Below are 17,019 nucleotides of genomic sequence, written 5' to 3'. Positions count from 1 at the left end.
GATAAGTGGGGATTAAACTCGCTCATACTCTAGCACCAAACATGTGTTGGGGATAAGTGGGGATTTGAAGTTTGGAGCGGATTATCCCCGCTAATCCCCAATAAAACTCTAGTACCAAACAAGCCCTGAGGAGTTTTAGTCCCACCACGGCACGGAGACCCAATTTTTCTATAAAACAATATATCTTTACTATTAAGGTGAAACTTGCGAATGTCTGATGGTGTCGCACATCCCACAAATTACTCACAGAATGTCATCGCACTATCTCCTCCTGCTTCCCGCGCTTGACTTTTGATCCCTTAACAATCGGTGATTTTTTAAAATTATATTTTATATAAAGATAAATATATATTATATGTACTATAATATATTTCATTTTTATATGTAAGTTATAGATTTCGTGTTTTTATAGAAAGCCGTAGCAATGCACGGGCATTCACCTAGTATAAGGACAGCAGGCAGCCTCATTAAAAATCTTTCAGTCCTTTTCGGTATCCTGGAAGGAAAAGAGTGCATCTGAAACCTGCTGCCCAACATTACAATAAGGTTACATCGTTCACGAGCTTGCTAAGAATGAACCTAGGGGGTTCATCGATCCAAGTACAAGAACTACCTGAACTACAAGAGACTTTAGCACGCTCATGAGCTACCTGATTTGCTTCCCTATTACAATACTCGATGCAAATCTTCTCGAAACCACTCCAAAGAATGCTACAATCATCATAAATAGCGGCCGACGATGTTGGTGAAAAACCTCCATTCTTCATCCTATCCACCACTTGGGTATAATCAGTCTGAACCGTGAAGTTCTGAATACCAATCTGTTGTGCCAAAGTCAAACCATCACGGAACGCATATGCTTCAGCCATAGGTGCATCAACCACATAGGGTAAGAAAGTCTGCAAAGCTGCAATACCACTACCCATGCAGTCTCTAATAACAACACATGTCGGCTCCTTTCTCGAGTCTGGATCGAAAGCTGCATCCACATTCACCATTAGATTACCTTCCAGTGGTTTCTTCCATCCTTCCTTTGGTTTTGCATCATGCTTCTTTAGTACATTCATATAGTTCTTTGAAGAATCAGAATAGACATAGCCGATCGAAAAGGGACTGCTTACATGTTTTGTTTGGTTGTAGAGAGCCTTTCGTACTTCCTAAAATATCGATATTAGTCATCTATAGTGGCTCCCACTGCTCCCGATGATGAACCATCCACTCCTCGCAGAAAAAAACTATGTCATATTTCAGAACAAGTATAGAGGGAGCTTTAGAGGCGAAGGAAACATTGTGAAAGTACTGCAATGCTATAGTCATGGGATAAATATGGAAAAGTCTTCTATCTTCTTGAAAGGATTTCCATGAGAGAAATGCATATTACAACCATCAACTTACCATGAAGTTTAAGTTGCAACCACTACAACACCACCACCCCCCCCCCCCCCGTACCCTGCGGGATTTCTTGGACGGAACAAGAAAAAAGAGGCTGCAAAAACATTTTTGGTCGGTGGATGCAATATCGCATCGGCTATCAAGGTCGGTGGCCAAGTTTACGCCGTGGTCTATACGATATCGGCACAAAAATATGTCGTGGTAGGTGACATACAATAGTTGCACTCTTTTATACCGTGTTGAGGGAAAAGAGGCGTTAATTATTGTGTCGTCCATTGCAGTGTGTTGTTACTTCTAGGTTGTCACATCCCAAAAAAAAATTGGAATGTGAAAATAAAATAAAGCGAGTGTTTGTTTGTTTGTCATAGTTGAGATTTCACAAGGAATTAAAACTTTTGCGTTATTAAAAAGGTATTTCAAAAAATAGAGTTTTCATAAACCTTGGTTTAAAAAAAATATTTGCCAACAATACTCTATTTTTGTTCGGAGGTTTTGAAACTTATAAAATCATTATTTCGAGAAACCCTTAAACCCTAAAAAGGCACTATAGCCACATAGACATATATGTCAAATTTTAATTTTTATAAATTTTGTATTTTTGTCCCAAATTTGATCTCATATTAAAAAAAAATTCATAACGAATCCAACGGTACCTTATTTGCATTTTTCTGATTATTTTTGAGCCTCCAAATATGTATTTTCAATTTCTGGTATAAAGAAAAAAAAGGGCGCGCGAGCCAGAGAAGGGCCAAAGGGGGGCCAAGGGGCTCCCACACCATAGGGGGGCGCGGCCCCACCCCTGGCCGCGCCGCCATGTGGGTGGGCCCCTTGGGACTCCACCGACGCTGCCCTTCCGCCTATATATTCTCCCAGATGCGAAAACCCTAAAAAGATCAGTCATATTCCACGAAAAGTTACGTAGCCACCGCCATCGTGAAGCCAAGTTCGGGGGACAGAAGTCTCTGTTCCGGCATGCCGCCGGGACGGGGAAGTGCCCCCGGAATCCATCTCCATCGACTCCATCGCCATCTTCATCGCCGTTGCTGTCTCCCATGATGAGGAGGGAGTAGTTCTCCCCCGAGGCTAAGGGCTCTACCGGTAGCTGTGGTTCATCTCTCTCTCCCATGGTGTGATCTTTATGTGATCATGAGCTTTGTAATCTAGTTGAATATGTAGATGTTACTCTTGTCTTTTATGCACTCTAGAGGTTACTTTAATATGAACTCCGGATTCACTCTCCACGGTGTGATGGTGACAGTGTGCGCATCGTGTGTGATTCCTTTATGACGTTGTGGAGCTTTTTTACTCCGGCTTGAGGTGTGCTTTTGCAGCCCTACACAATGAATGGTGTTTGTTATCCAACAACAGAGTGTTTGAGAGTAGCATTTATTTATTCAATTATGTGATCATTGTTGAGAGTGTCCACTAGTGAAAGTATGATCCCTAGGCCTTGTTTCCAAACATCGAAACTCCGTTTACTTACTATTCTGTTGCATGTTTACTCGCTGCCATATTTTATTCAGATTACTATTACCACTCATATACATCCATATTACTTGTATTTCACTATCTCTTCACCGAACTAGTGCACCTATACATCTGACAAGTGTATTAGGTGTGTTGGGGACACAAGAGTCTTCTTGTATCTTAATTGCAGGGTTGCTTGAGAGGGATATCTTTGACCTCTACCTCCCTGAGTTCGATAAACCTTGGGTGATTCACTTAAGGGAAACTTGCTGTTGTTCTACAAACCTCTGCTCTTGGAGGCCCAACACTGTCTACAGGAATAGAAGCGTGCGTAGACATCACCTGTGGTAATAATGTTAATACTTCTTCTCTTGATGGTACTTGATTTTCACTTTCTGCGCCTAGCTGAAAGGCGTTAAAGAAAAGCGCTTATGAGAGACAACCCATTATTTTATTTCTGAAATTTTTGTTTTATATTTGAGTCAAGGTGCTTATTACTACTGTAGCAATACCTTTGTATATTTACTTTATTTCATTGTTGTGCCAAGTAAAGTCTTTGATAGAAAGTTGATACTAGATTTGGATTTCTGCGCAGGAACAGATTTTTAGCTGTCACGAATTTGAGCTGTCCTCTCTGTAGGAAATTCGTAAAATCTTGAAAAAATTCATGACTAATCCTCAGATATGTACGCAACTTTCATTCAATTTGATCTTTTTCATCTGAGCATGTTAAGTGCCTCGAAAAAATTCGTCTTTGCGGACTGTTCTGTTTTGACAGATTCTGCCTTTTATTTCGCATTGCCTCTTTTACTGTGTTTGAGTGGATTTCTTTGCTCCATTAAATTTCAGTAGCCTTGGATAATGTCCAGAAGTGTTGGGAATGATTGTGTCCTTGCTAAATATGTGAATTTTTGATTATGCACTAACCCTCTAATGAGATTATTTTGAGTTTGGTGTGAAGGAAGTTTTCAAGGATCAAGAGAGGAGGATGATATAATATGATCAGGAAGAGTGAAAAGTCTAAGCTTGGGGATGCCCCCGTGGTTCATCTCTGCATCTACACTACTTAAAAAGGAGGAACATGTTCCCTATTCTGCCAAACCCGCACTACGACCAAGGCTTTCGTCGTCCTCAGCCTATACCCGTTCCGCCCGTCGCTTCGCCCTCTTCCCTGCCGCAAGCTACGCCTCCCTAAAATAACGCGTCATCGAGCCGCTTCCTCGGTCAATCCATCCAAATCCCACACAAACCCAACGCCCCGCGTGCCACTTCCTCCCCTCCCCGATAACCCTTTCTCTCGCGATCTCCCTCTGTCCGTGTCGCCACCACCATGCCAGGCGGCCTCCAATCAGAACCAACTCCACCGCCACCTGCTCAATCACACCTACGACGGCGTGTGGAAGGAGCCCGCACGCCGTGCTCATCCCGTCCAGAGTCCATCCCACTTGGTGGCTTAGGTTTGGATCAGATCTGCCCTTGGTTGCAACTCCGCCTGGCTCAGACCTCGGCGAGAATCCCAGCGGCGCGGCCACCCAAGAAGGTCCGCGGGGCAGTTGCCTACGTCCCGTGCGGCCGCGCATGCCGTACAACCTCAAGCCGAGGGAACGAACCAGGGCGAGCTCGACCCGGGTCTCATCTCCTCCAAGACGACAAGGTGGATCAGACGAGCGGCGACTGGCCCTTGTGCTCCTTCAAAGCTGGAAACGGCAAAACGGCCTCCCATGCTCTCCCGCTGGTAAGTGCAATGATTTGAGGATATACACGGCACTTACTGCTTGATGAATCCTTTCTGCTGCAACCATCTCTCTGTTTTTTTAACATCAGCATATTTGATGCGTATGTATATATCTTGGCTAATTGATGTTTTATCATGTCCATCTCATGCTTTAAAATACAGACATATTTGTTGAGAATTGATTTGTTTTCTATAAACAATGCAAGACATATTTTTGTTTCTGAAATTTGTTACATAGATCATGGACAATGCATAACTTTATAGTGGCGATCGGCGCAAAACTTGAATGGCAACACAACCGGGAGGGAGTTTCTCACCTGAGCGCCTCGCCAAGGCCGCTGCCATCAGCAACCGTATGTGTAGCCGGTATGTGTAGCTGGACTTGTCGCTTCTTTAAAATTTGTTCTCGCTTCCTGATAGTTTTGATTATCTGATCATAGGCGTGTGGGCACTACAACCTGGAGAGTTCCAAACACAGTTTACATTGCATGCAGTTACAGTCATGCGGTTGAGGAGATGCTTCTCCAAGTAGTAAGGTATGCAAGCCGGTTACTTGTTCCATCAACACGATATATGGGCGATTATTCTGCTAAAAAACAAAGATGGATGATTAACTGATTGGCATCAACACGATGTTAAAATATGTAATGAAAGTTCTGTTAATACATGTGTAGAAACAGGGTTCTCGCCGAGACAATGCTGCACGCGCAGTTAAGGGATCCCATTGGGTGTTCGCCGCCGCCATGGTCATCGTCGGCCTCGCCAGCGCGTGCGTGTAGGTATAAAAATATTAATCGGCTATGCAAGTTGGGTATATTATTTGGTAAGAGATGAAAATAGCAAGTTTGGTGTATTAATGGGATGCCTATGTGAATATAATAGACAGAAATAGTATTTTACATGACATGGGTAATTTTGCAGCTACTTATTTGTATTTTACCTTTTACAATAAAAATTTTGTGGCAGCTATATCCTTCCCGTTTTCATTTTTTTATGCATTGCAAATTTACTTTCAGGTACAAAAAAACCTTTGTAATTCTTATGCTTATGCATAACTTCATCTAGCTGCCTTTTACACTACACATTCTATGATAGGGAAGTTTCCTCGGTTTGAGCATCTTTCCACTATAAGAACAAATATTCACTTCTGGAATTTTAGTAACTCTCTTTTTTCGGGTGTCAAGAATAGATGCGTACGCAATGGCCTTTCTTGCATTTCTATAGTGTGGACTTTAATATTGTTGCCCAACCAAGGAACATGTTATTTCACCATGAAATTGAGAATCGATCTTGTAGTTGCTAACCATGTGTAAAATAAATCCTTATGTTGAGAGTTGTCAATGTATATAGCAATACCTGCGTTGGATCTATATATGATTCATTATGTTGTTAGCTATATATACATGAGATCTTCAGCCAGGAATTTTTTTTAGATTCAACAAGTGGCGTGTGGAAAGATCATCTTGTTCCCTGAGATGTCATCCTCATGTATTTTCTGTAATTATCGTTGCCTCCTGTATAAGCACCTTCAAGATGTCTCACAAAATGCCTATAGAGACTGTATGTGAAAACATGCATTCAGAATAGGTTAGGATAAATGTCATGTTTGAACTACTTCATTGAAATAAAAAAAAACTAGCAGCTTGCCATGTACAGCTCTAGGCCAATGCTCTTATATTCTATACATGTGAGTGATTTCAACAATATTAAGACCTTATATGCATGTTTGATAAATGATAGCAGCCCCTTGCTTCTTTATATTATGCTCAAGCTGAGTTATAATATATGTGATCCAAGTGACGATGTTTCAGGTGATCAACTTGACAGGATGTATGTAGCCCTCCGAGTTTTTGTTTCTCTAATTGTTCCGGCCATTTCGAAACTTTTGTTTCCTTCAACTTCCTATTTGCATCAAATATTCTGATGATCAACTTGACAGCTGCATTCTTGCGGAGAACTTTTGTAGTTTTTCTTTCCAATTTTACAATAGTGTATTCTACCAAGTTATGCTTCTGCTTCCAAAAAAGATGCCATTAGACCAAATAAATGTCTCATATTTCCATGGTTAAATTTTTTCCTTCAGTGATCTCATGGGTTGCTTTAAATGATAAAAGATGGTCAGGTAGTTAGGAATTTTACTACGGGTTTGACGATCTTGGGTGATAATAATTAATGGTCACAATCTTTGTTTGTTGTATCACAATCTTTCATTCAATGGAGTTTTTTTGCCTTTGTGTGGGTTTCACATAAAAACTATCTAAAAGATTTGATCTAAGCAACCTTGATCAGCGGGAACAGATGAATGGCATGTTTCTCATTATTTAATCGTCTACATCATTTTCAAGGTACTCAAAACTTGTAGTCAAGATATAATACAATTGTATTTGCATAGAAAGCTACAGAAAAACAGTTGCCCCGAGAAGGATGATTATTACATATGTGCTCAATTAGAGCCAGTGAATACTAGGTTTGGTGCTTTTCTTGAGCATTACCATCTATTTTCTCTTCACTATCTGGTATGGATATAGTTGACCTAATGCTCGCTTGAAATATCATGAAATGAGAACTTTCTGCAGAAATCAATAGTTTAGTTTGTTGCGTCTGCTCATTTTTTGCATATTTTTCTCTTAGGTCATACAATGTACATGTTTGAAGAGGAGGCAAAGAAACTAGGCGGTTATTTTTTTTTGCATCATTATGAATATTTTCGGAGAAGGAGAAGAGGGAATGCAATATATTTTTCAAATTACTTTGTTTTTCCTTTGCGGGAAATGTGCATTCCTGTTATAGTGTAAGAAATTAATACTCTGAACGCCATATATAAATCAGATTTGTATAGTTTTACTTGTTAGTTGTTATCGTATCTAAAATCTTTCTACATAGAATCATATTTCAGTTCCATAATAAACTAAAGGCTTACCGTGTCAATCCCCAATCCCCACTGTACTTATTGTAAATGTCTAATCAAGTTGGTTCCTTTGATTGGCTTTGAGTAAGCACTCGGTTTATCAAATACACTCGATTGCGGATATTACCTTTTCTTTGTTAATCTCCCAAATGACTTTGATTATGAAATTACTCTTCTATCTCATATTATATTGCTGTTTCATTTTCCATGTTGAAGTAAATGTCAATCATTAAATTTTACAGTGCTAATTGCAGAAAGATCAGACGAGTGCAATAGAAATTATCTTCACACGTATTTCTTTAATTTGAGTGAGAGTTGGAATATTCAATTTCTGTGTATATAGACGTTTTTAGTGTATATAAATATATGCGAATCCAGATAAATAGTTACATCCAATTCAGAATGAAGTGAGTACATTATATTAAAATGTTGGGTTGATTTTTTTCTAGCCTCCGGCGTATAACACACCACGATGGTGCGTGTGGGTGAGAGGGAGGAAGATTCATTACATTTGTTTGGCAGTTGCCCTCTCTCGAAACCATATGTCAACTCATGCAGATTTGATGGGGCCAGTGAAGAACTAGGCTTTGCCAATGTAAAAGGGATGATTCTATAACTTTGTGATGGAGATTTTTTTTTGTTCACCCGTTGCAATGCACGGGCATTTGTGCTATATTTCAAGAAGACTCAAGCATCTAAGCTTGGGGATGCCCAAGGCATCCCCTTCTTCATCAATAACTTATCAGGTCACCTCTAGTGAAACTATATTTTTATTCCGTCACATCTTATGTGCTTTACTTGGAGTGTCTGTGTGCTTTTATTTTCGTTTTGTTATTTTCATTCTCTGAATAAATCGGATCCTAACATGCTTGTGTGGGAGAGAGACACGCTCCGTTTTTTCATTTGAACACTAGTGTTCTTCGCTTTAACTTTTAATGTTCATGGCAAAAGCTGAAAGCCGCTGCATTTATTGCTATTTGGTTGGAAACAGAAAATGCTTCATGTGGTAATTGGTATATTGTCTCGAATAATTTGATACTTGGCAATTGTTTTGAGCTCTCAAGTAGATCATGTTTAAGCTCTTGCATCATGTAGTTTAAACCTATTAGTGGAGAACTACCATAGAGCTTGTTGAAATTTGGTTTGCATGATTGTTCTCTCTAAGGTCTAGATATTTTCTGGTAAAAATGTTTGAGCAACAACGAAGACAGTGTAGAGTCTTATAATGCTTGCAATATGTTCTTATGTAAGTTTTGTTGTACCGGTTCATACTTGTTTTTGCTTCAAACAACCTTGCTAGCCAAAGCCTTGTACTGAGAGGGAATGCTTCTCGTGCATCCAAAACCTTGAGCCAAAAACTATGCCATTTGTGTCCACCATAACTACCTACTATGTGGTATTTTTCTGCCATTCCAAGTAAATACTTCATGTGCTACCTTTAAACAATTCAAAAGTTATTATCTCTTATTTGTGTCAATGTTTTATAGCTCATGAGGAAGTATGTGGTGTTTTATCTTTCAATCTTGTTGGGCAGACTTTCACCAATGGACTAGTGGCACATCCGCTTATCCAATAATTTTGCAAAAAGAGCTGGCAACGGGGTTCCCAGCCCCAATTAATTAACTTTCATTAATAATTCTCTTCACATGTTTTGCCCTGATTCATTAGTAAGCAACTTAATTTTGCAAATAGACACTCGTCCATGGTAAGTGAAATGTTGGAAGGCACCCGAGGATTCGGTTAGCCATGGCTTGTGAAAGAAAAAGGTTGGGAGGAGTGTCATCCATAAACAAAACTAAAGTACATGTGTAAAAAAAAAGAGAAGAGGGTTGATCTACCTTGCTGGTAGAGATAACGTCCTTCATGGGAGCCGCTCTTTGAAAGTCTGTTTGACAAGGGGGTTGGAGTGCCCACTACCATTCGTTGACAACAACAAACACCTCTCAAAACTTTACTTTTATGCTCTCTATATGATTTCAAAATTTGAAAAGCTCTAGCACATGATTTAATCCTTGCTTCCCTCTGCGAAGGGCCTTTCTTTTACTTTATGTTGAGTCAGTTTACCTACTTCCTTCTATCTTAGAAGCAAACACTTGTGTCAACTGTGTGCATTGATTCTTACATGCTTGCTTATTTGCACTCATCATATTACTTTGTGTTGACAATTATCCATGAGATATACATGTTGAAAGTTGAAAGCAATTGCTGAAACTTAAATCTTCCTTTGTGTTGCTTCAAAACCTTCTATTAAGCATGTATCATTTTTATGCATTTTCCGGTACTAACCTATTAACAAGATGACAAAGCGCCAGTTCCTGTTTTCTGCTGTTTTTGGTTTCAGAAATCCTACACAAGAAATATTCTCGGAATTGGACGAAACAAAAGCCCACGGCCCTATTTTCCACGGAGGTTTCCAGAACATCGAAGAAGAGTCGGAGGCGGCCAGCAGGGGGGCCACCCCATAGGGCGGCGCGGCCCCACCTCCTGGCGCGCCCAGGTGTGGGGAGCCCACCCCTGGCTCCCCCGACGCTGCCTCTTCGCCTATAAATTCCTTCGTATCGGAAAACCCTAGTACCGAGAGCCAAAATACGAGAAAAGTTCCAGACGCCGCCGCCGTCAACCCCATCTCGGGGGGGTTCTGAAGATCTCCTCCGGCACCCTGCTGGAGAGGGGAATCATCGCCGGAGGGCTCTACATCACCATGCCCGCCTCTGGACTGATGCGTGAGTAGTTCATCCTTGGACTGGGTCCATAGCAGTAGCTACATGGTTGTCTTCTCCTATTGTGCTATCATGTTTAGATCTTGTGAGCTGCCTATCATGATCAAGATCATCTATTTGTAATGCTACATGTTGTGTTTGTTGGGATCCGATGAATATGGAATACTATGTCAAGTTGATTATCGATCTATCATATATGTGTTGTTTATGATCTTGCATGCTCTCAGTTGCTAGTAGAGGCTCTGGCCAAGTTGATACTTGTAACTCCAAGAGGGGGTATTTATGCTAGATAGTGGGTTCATGCCTCCATTGAATCTGGGACTGTGACAGAAAGTTATAAGGTTGTGGATGTGCTGTTTCCACTAGGGATAAAACATCAATGCTTTGTCTAAGGATATTTGTATTGTTTACATTACGCACAGTACTTAATGCAATTGTCTGTTGTTTGCAACTTAATACTCGGAAGGGGTGCGGATGCTAACCCGAAGGTGGACTTTTTAGGCATAGATGCATGCTCGGATAGCGGTCTATGTTATTTGTCGTAATGCCCTAAGTAAATCTCATAGTAGTCATCATGATATGTATGTGCATTGTTATGCCCTCTCTATTTGTCAATTGCCCAACTGTAATTTGTTCACCCAACATGTTATTTATCTTATTGGAGAGACACCCCTAGTGAACTGTGGACCCCGGTCCATTCTTTTACATCTGAAATACAACCTACTGTAATCATTGTTCTCTGTTGTTTTCTGCAAGCAAACATCATCTTCCACACCATACGTTTAATCCTTTGTTTTCAGCAAGCCGGTGAGATTGACAACCTCACTGTTAAGTTGGGGCAAAGTATCTTGATTGTGTTGTGCAGGTTCCACGTTGGCGCCGGAATCCCTGGTGTTGCGCCGCACTACACTCCTTCACCAACAACCTTCACGTGGCCTTCATCTCCTACCGGTTCGATAACCTTGGTTTCTTACCGAGGGAAAACTCGTTGCTCGTACGCATCATACCTCCCGATACGTCCAAAACGTATCTACTTTCCCGAACACTTTTGCTATTGTTTTGCCTCTAATTTGTGTATTTTGGATGCAACTAACACGGACTAACGCTGTTTTCAGCGAGAACTGTTCGGTGTCTCGTTTTTGTGCAGAAATCCAACTTTCAGGAAAAACCTCGGGATTTTGACGGAAGGCCCTATTTTCCCAGAATACTTACGGAGCCAGAAGTACAAATCAAGTGGAGGCCCGAGGGCCCCACACCATAAGGCGGTGCGGCCTAGGGGGGGCCCGCGCGGCCCTATGGTGTGGCCCCCTCGGCTGGCCTCCGACGCCCTCCTTCGGACTATATATCGGCCTCGACCTAAAACGCACGGGGAGAAGTCGAAGTCGCCGTGAAACCCTCCGAACGCCGCCACATCGCGAAACTCCGTCTCGGGAGCCGAAGTCTCCGTTCGGCACTCCGCCGGGACGGGGAATTGGAGGAGATCATCGCCGCCATCACCGCCAACGCCTCTCCATCAACCAGCCATGTTTCCCCCATCCATGTGTGAGTAATTCCCCCGCTGTAGGCCGAAGGGGATGGTAGGGATTGGATGAGATTGGTCATGTAATAGCATTAGATTGTTAGGGCATAGTGCCTAGTATCCGTAGAAGTTACTTTTATGATATTGTTGCAACTTGTTATGCTTAATGCTTGTCACTAGGGCCCGAGTGCCATGATCTCAGATCTGAACATGTTATTGATTCATGAAGATATTCGTTGTTTATGATCTTACCCGCAAGTTGTATACACATGTCGCCGTCCGGAACCAATGGCCCCGAAGTGACGAAATTGGGACAACCGGAGGGGATGGTAGTGACGTGAGGATCACATGTGTTCACGGAGTGTTAATCTTTGCTCCGGTACTCTATTAAAAGGAGTACCTTAATATCCGAGTAGTTTCCCTTGAGGCCCGGCTGCCACCGGCCGGTAGGACAAAAGATGTTGTGCAAGTTTCTCATTGCGAGCACGTACGACTATAATTGGAACACATGCCTATTGATTGATTAGTACTTGGATACCGTTTTATTATTATCTCGCAAATGCCCTGCTATGATTGTTACATGAGTTTCTCTCATCCATGCAACGCCCGTTATCCGTCCCCGTGCCTACGTATTTTAATCCTGCCGTTTACTATAATCACTACCGCTTGTCTCTATTACTCGTCGTTGTTGTTTTACTACTGCTACTACTATAAAACTGTTACTATCGATAAACTCTTGCGAGCAAGTCTCGTTTTCTAGGTGCAGCTGAATTGACAACTCCGCTGTTAAGGCTTTCAAGTGTTCTTTGTCTCCCCTTGTGTCGAATCAATAAATTGGGTTTTACTTCCCTCGAAGACTATTGCGATCCCCTATACTTGTGGGTCATCACCTCCTCTTGGGGTTCCCAACGGACGTGTGCTTTACCGTCACAAGGAGCTACTTTTCTGGCGCTGTTGCAAGCCCCGCCACGCGCAAGCAGTGGGCCGGCCCATTTGCATGTTGACCGGTCAAACGAGTGCATTCAGCCCGCCCCGCGGGCTTACTGGGCCGACCCATATAAATTTTGACCAGTCAACCTTAGAGGTTAGGCCCGGCCCACGTAACTAATGGACCAGCCTAGCTGTATAGTTGACCGGTCAAACTAAGTCAGCTGGCCCGGCCCGCAAACTAAATGGGCCGACCCGCTTAAGGCGTGGCAGGTCTCGTGTGGGCCTACCATCTACCACGGGGTTTCTGCCGGTTAACGTTGTTAACTGCCAGTAGCTTGTTTTCTGATGATGTTAAGAAGCGTACTTACTTTGTTGCTAAAATCTTTCCATTCTCATTAAAGGATGACGCTAAAACTTGGTATAATAGTTTGCCACCTCGTTCTATTAAAAGTCCAAAAGAATTGCTTGATGTTTTCTTCCGTAAATACTTTCTCGCTAGTGCTCAACATATTGCTTTGCGAGAGAATCTATAATTTTGATCGGGGAGATGGAGAGAAATTGCCCGAGGCTTGGGCGAGATTTTGCTCTCTTATTAGAGCTCGGCCCGACCATGATTTGGAAAAGCATGATTTACTTGATATATTTTATAGTGGACTAACCATTGAGTCTAGGGCATACCCGGATAGTTGTGCTCGGTTGTGTTTTCGTGAAAAGAACTCCGGACGAACCCGAAGAATTATTGGCTAAAATAGGCCGGAATCATGATGATTGGACTACTCTCGAACCAAATCCAATGCCAATATTGAAGAAGAGGGGTTTAATTAAATTGAATGATGAAGATATGAGGGAAGCCAAGAAGTCTCTCAAGGAGAAAGGTATTAAATCCGAAGATGTGAAGAATCTTCCTCCCATAGAAGATATATGTGAGATAATTCCCCCTTCATCCATGATTGAGGTAAATTCCCTTCGCCGCTTTACTAGGGAAGATATTCCGTATTCAAAACCTCCTCGCGCAATGCTTAGATGAGTTTGATAATTATATTGTTAAGCAAGAAAATTTTAATATGAGAGTAGAGAATCATTTAATGGAAAATTCTCAAGCTATTAGTGAATTGCATGATATTGTGGAGAGAACCTCCAATGATGTTAAGATGCTTGTTAAACATTTTCATATGGTTCAAACTCAAATTGATCAACTCACTAAAGTGCAAAATGACTTGTTGGGAAATAATGCTAAAGAAAAACATGCTTATGAAGTAACAACTAGAGGTGGTGTCTCTACCCAGGATCCTCTATATCCCGAAGGGCATCCCAAAAGAGTTGAACAAGATTCTCAACGAACTAAAACTAGTGCTCAATCTAAGAAAAAGAAAAAGAAACATAAAAATGTTGTAGAATCCTCTCGAACCTGTTAATGATCCTAATAGTATTTCTATTTCGATGCTGAAACCGAAAGTGGTAATGAACATGATAAAGATAGTGATAAGAATGATACTCCCGATAAAGAAGAGGTTGAAAAAGAACCCGAAAAGCATGCTAAAAATAAAAAGTATACTAAAGAAGATTTTATTACCGAGAAACATGGTAATGAAAGAGAACCTTGGGTGCAAAAGCAAATGCCTTTTCCTGCTAAGAAACTAAAATCAAAGGAAGAAGAACACTATAATAAATTTTGCGATTGGATGAAACCTTTATTCTTGCAAATCCCTTTGATCGATGCTATTAAATTGCCTCCTTATTCAAAGTATATGAAAGATATTGTTACTAACAAAAGGAAAATCCCCAATGAGGAAATTTCCACTATGCTTGCTAATTACTCTTTCAATGGAAAAGTTCCAAAGAAATTGGGCGACCCAGGTATACCTACTATTCCTTGTTCTATTAAGAATAATTATGTTAAAACTGCTCTATGTGACTTGGGCGCCGGTGTTAGTGTTATGCATTTTTCTCTGTACAAGAGACTTTACTTAGATAAGTTGATACCTACTGATATATCTTTGCAAATGGCTGATAAATCTACTGCTATTCCTGTTGGTATATGTGAGGATGTTCCTGTTCAAGTTACTAATAACCGCTTGATATTAACTGATTTTGTTGTGTTGGAAATGCTCGAAGATGATAATATGTCTATTATTCTTGGGAGACCTTTTCTTAACACCGCAGGGGCTGTTATTGATTGCAATAAAGGAAAGGTTACTTTCAATGTTGATGATAAGGAACACACCGTCTATTTTCCCAAGAGAATTGAAAAAGCGTGTGGAGTTAATACTATTTCTAATGTGAGAACTATCAAAGTGGGAACTATTGATTGTCCTATATATGAGCCTAAAGAAGAATATCAAACTCTTGTGATTGGATCCATATCAATACAATTCAAGGTAACATGATTGATTTGAGGTTTATTTCTTCATATGCTATGTAAAATTTATTTGGTGGCAAGACTTGATCAACCTTGTTAACAAATACATTTTATATGCATAGAGGAGGTAAACAACATCTCTTTCTTCCTCCACTTGCTCTAGTTGCTGTAGCACCTTTATTTTTCAAAGTTCCTTAGTTAATTGGAGATTTCAAAAAAATTCCTGGCCAGTAATAATAAACTTAATACCCAGAAATGTGCATTTTTCAAAGTTTTCAAAAATTCGCGAAAATTATACCGTTGGTCCTATTTTTCGACGAGGCACTCGGGAGTACCGGAGGATGACTCGTGGGGCACCACAGGGTGCCACACCACGAGGCCGGCGCGGCCAAGGAGGGGGCGCGCCACCTCGTGGTGTGGGCCCCTCCTTGCCCCACTACCTCATCTCTTTCTTCCGAGCATCTTCTCTCTCCCAAAAAAACTCGAACCAACTTTCTCTCACTCGCGTTTTTGCTCAAGAGCTCGGGATTTTTCGATCTCTTTGCTCAGCCCAGATTTCGTCCGAAATTTGGCACATTTGCTCTCCGGTATGTGACTCCTTCGATTATCCAAGTAGAATTTTGTTTGGTGGAGTATATCTTGAATATTTTGTCTGCTGTAGGTAACATGTTTAGTGAGCTTGCATGCTTGTTCTAAGTGGTAGAAACTAGTTTTGATGCATGATTAGTACTCTAGCAAGTTCCTATGGTAGTTCCCCCCAATTATATGTCACCAAATCAAGTTTTATATTGTTTGTTGAAAATTTCAGAAAAGAGATGAAGAAGTTCAAATTTGGAGAATTGTTCAAGAAAGTAACAACCAGCACCGGGAGGCCTTCTAGGACCGCCACCCAAATTAGGCGATCGTACAATGAGGATATCATCGCGCCTAGCTTCGCGCCCGAAGAGGACAATGGGGCTCCTAATGCTTCATCCTTCCCATGTTATGATTTTCTGACAAATGCAGGGATATTGGATGATTTCTTTACCCTTGTCAACAGTGCGGGGTTAGCCACCTACGTGGGAGATGAAAGGGAGCAATACTACATGCTCACCAAAATCTTTGTCGAAAGCTTCAAGTTCCAAAACACGGAATATGAGCCGACAGTTGCATTCAAGATTTATGATAACCCTATTACTATGGAATTGGAAACATTTTGTCGTGCATTGGATATTGCCCCTGTAGGTACAGCAAGGAGGGTTGCTGACAACCCCGGGACTTGTTGGAGCTCTATCGAGGGATCACCAATGATCACCGTCGCACCATTCAGCGGGGCAAGATAAGGAACATTCAACTCCCCGCCATTAAATATTTTGCATATTACATTGCTACTAGCATACTTGGTAGGGAGAACACTAGCAATATTTCTAGTTACCGTCTTGCCTTCTTGAATATTGCACTTACTGGACGGACATCTTATCATCTTGGTTCTCTTATTGCTCGCCGCCTGTCTAACAGGGGGCCTATTTTTGGAGGAACTATTGCATTGCGCATTTTAACACATTTAAGACTTCCTATTGATCCTAATGATGTGCCATTAACCTCTAGGAGGCTTGATATCACTGCTATGAAAAGCCATCATTTTGTTACCACCGATTCCACTTTAGATAATATGGTCTATATAATGTTGTTTGCTGACGGGGATGAGAAAGAAATACCTCTTCCCCGACCAGGTTTGTTCTCGTATTGACAGGCAACCATGGTCGCGCACTAAGGAGGAGGTGGATGAACATATGAAGATACAAGATTTCCACCAGCAGCATGACTCCGAGGACGCCTAGCCCTCCTACGACTACACCGTCACGTATCCGGGTGCTTCTTCTAGCACATACCCGGAATATGATCCATCTTCGCCGTACTACGGGGATACTACCTCATGGCCTCGATGGGATTGAACTCCACTTAGGCCAAAAGCCTAAGCTTGGGGGAGGTATACCGGCATCACTCATT

The sequence above is a fragment of the Lolium rigidum genome, chromosome 7, assembly GCF_022539505.1.
Source record: "Lolium rigidum isolate FL_2022 chromosome 7, APGP_CSIRO_Lrig_0.1, whole genome shotgun sequence".
Classification (NCBI taxonomy): Eukaryota; Viridiplantae; Streptophyta; class Magnoliopsida; order Poales; family Poaceae; genus Lolium; species Lolium rigidum.
Note: the sequence above shows the minus strand (reverse complement) of the source record.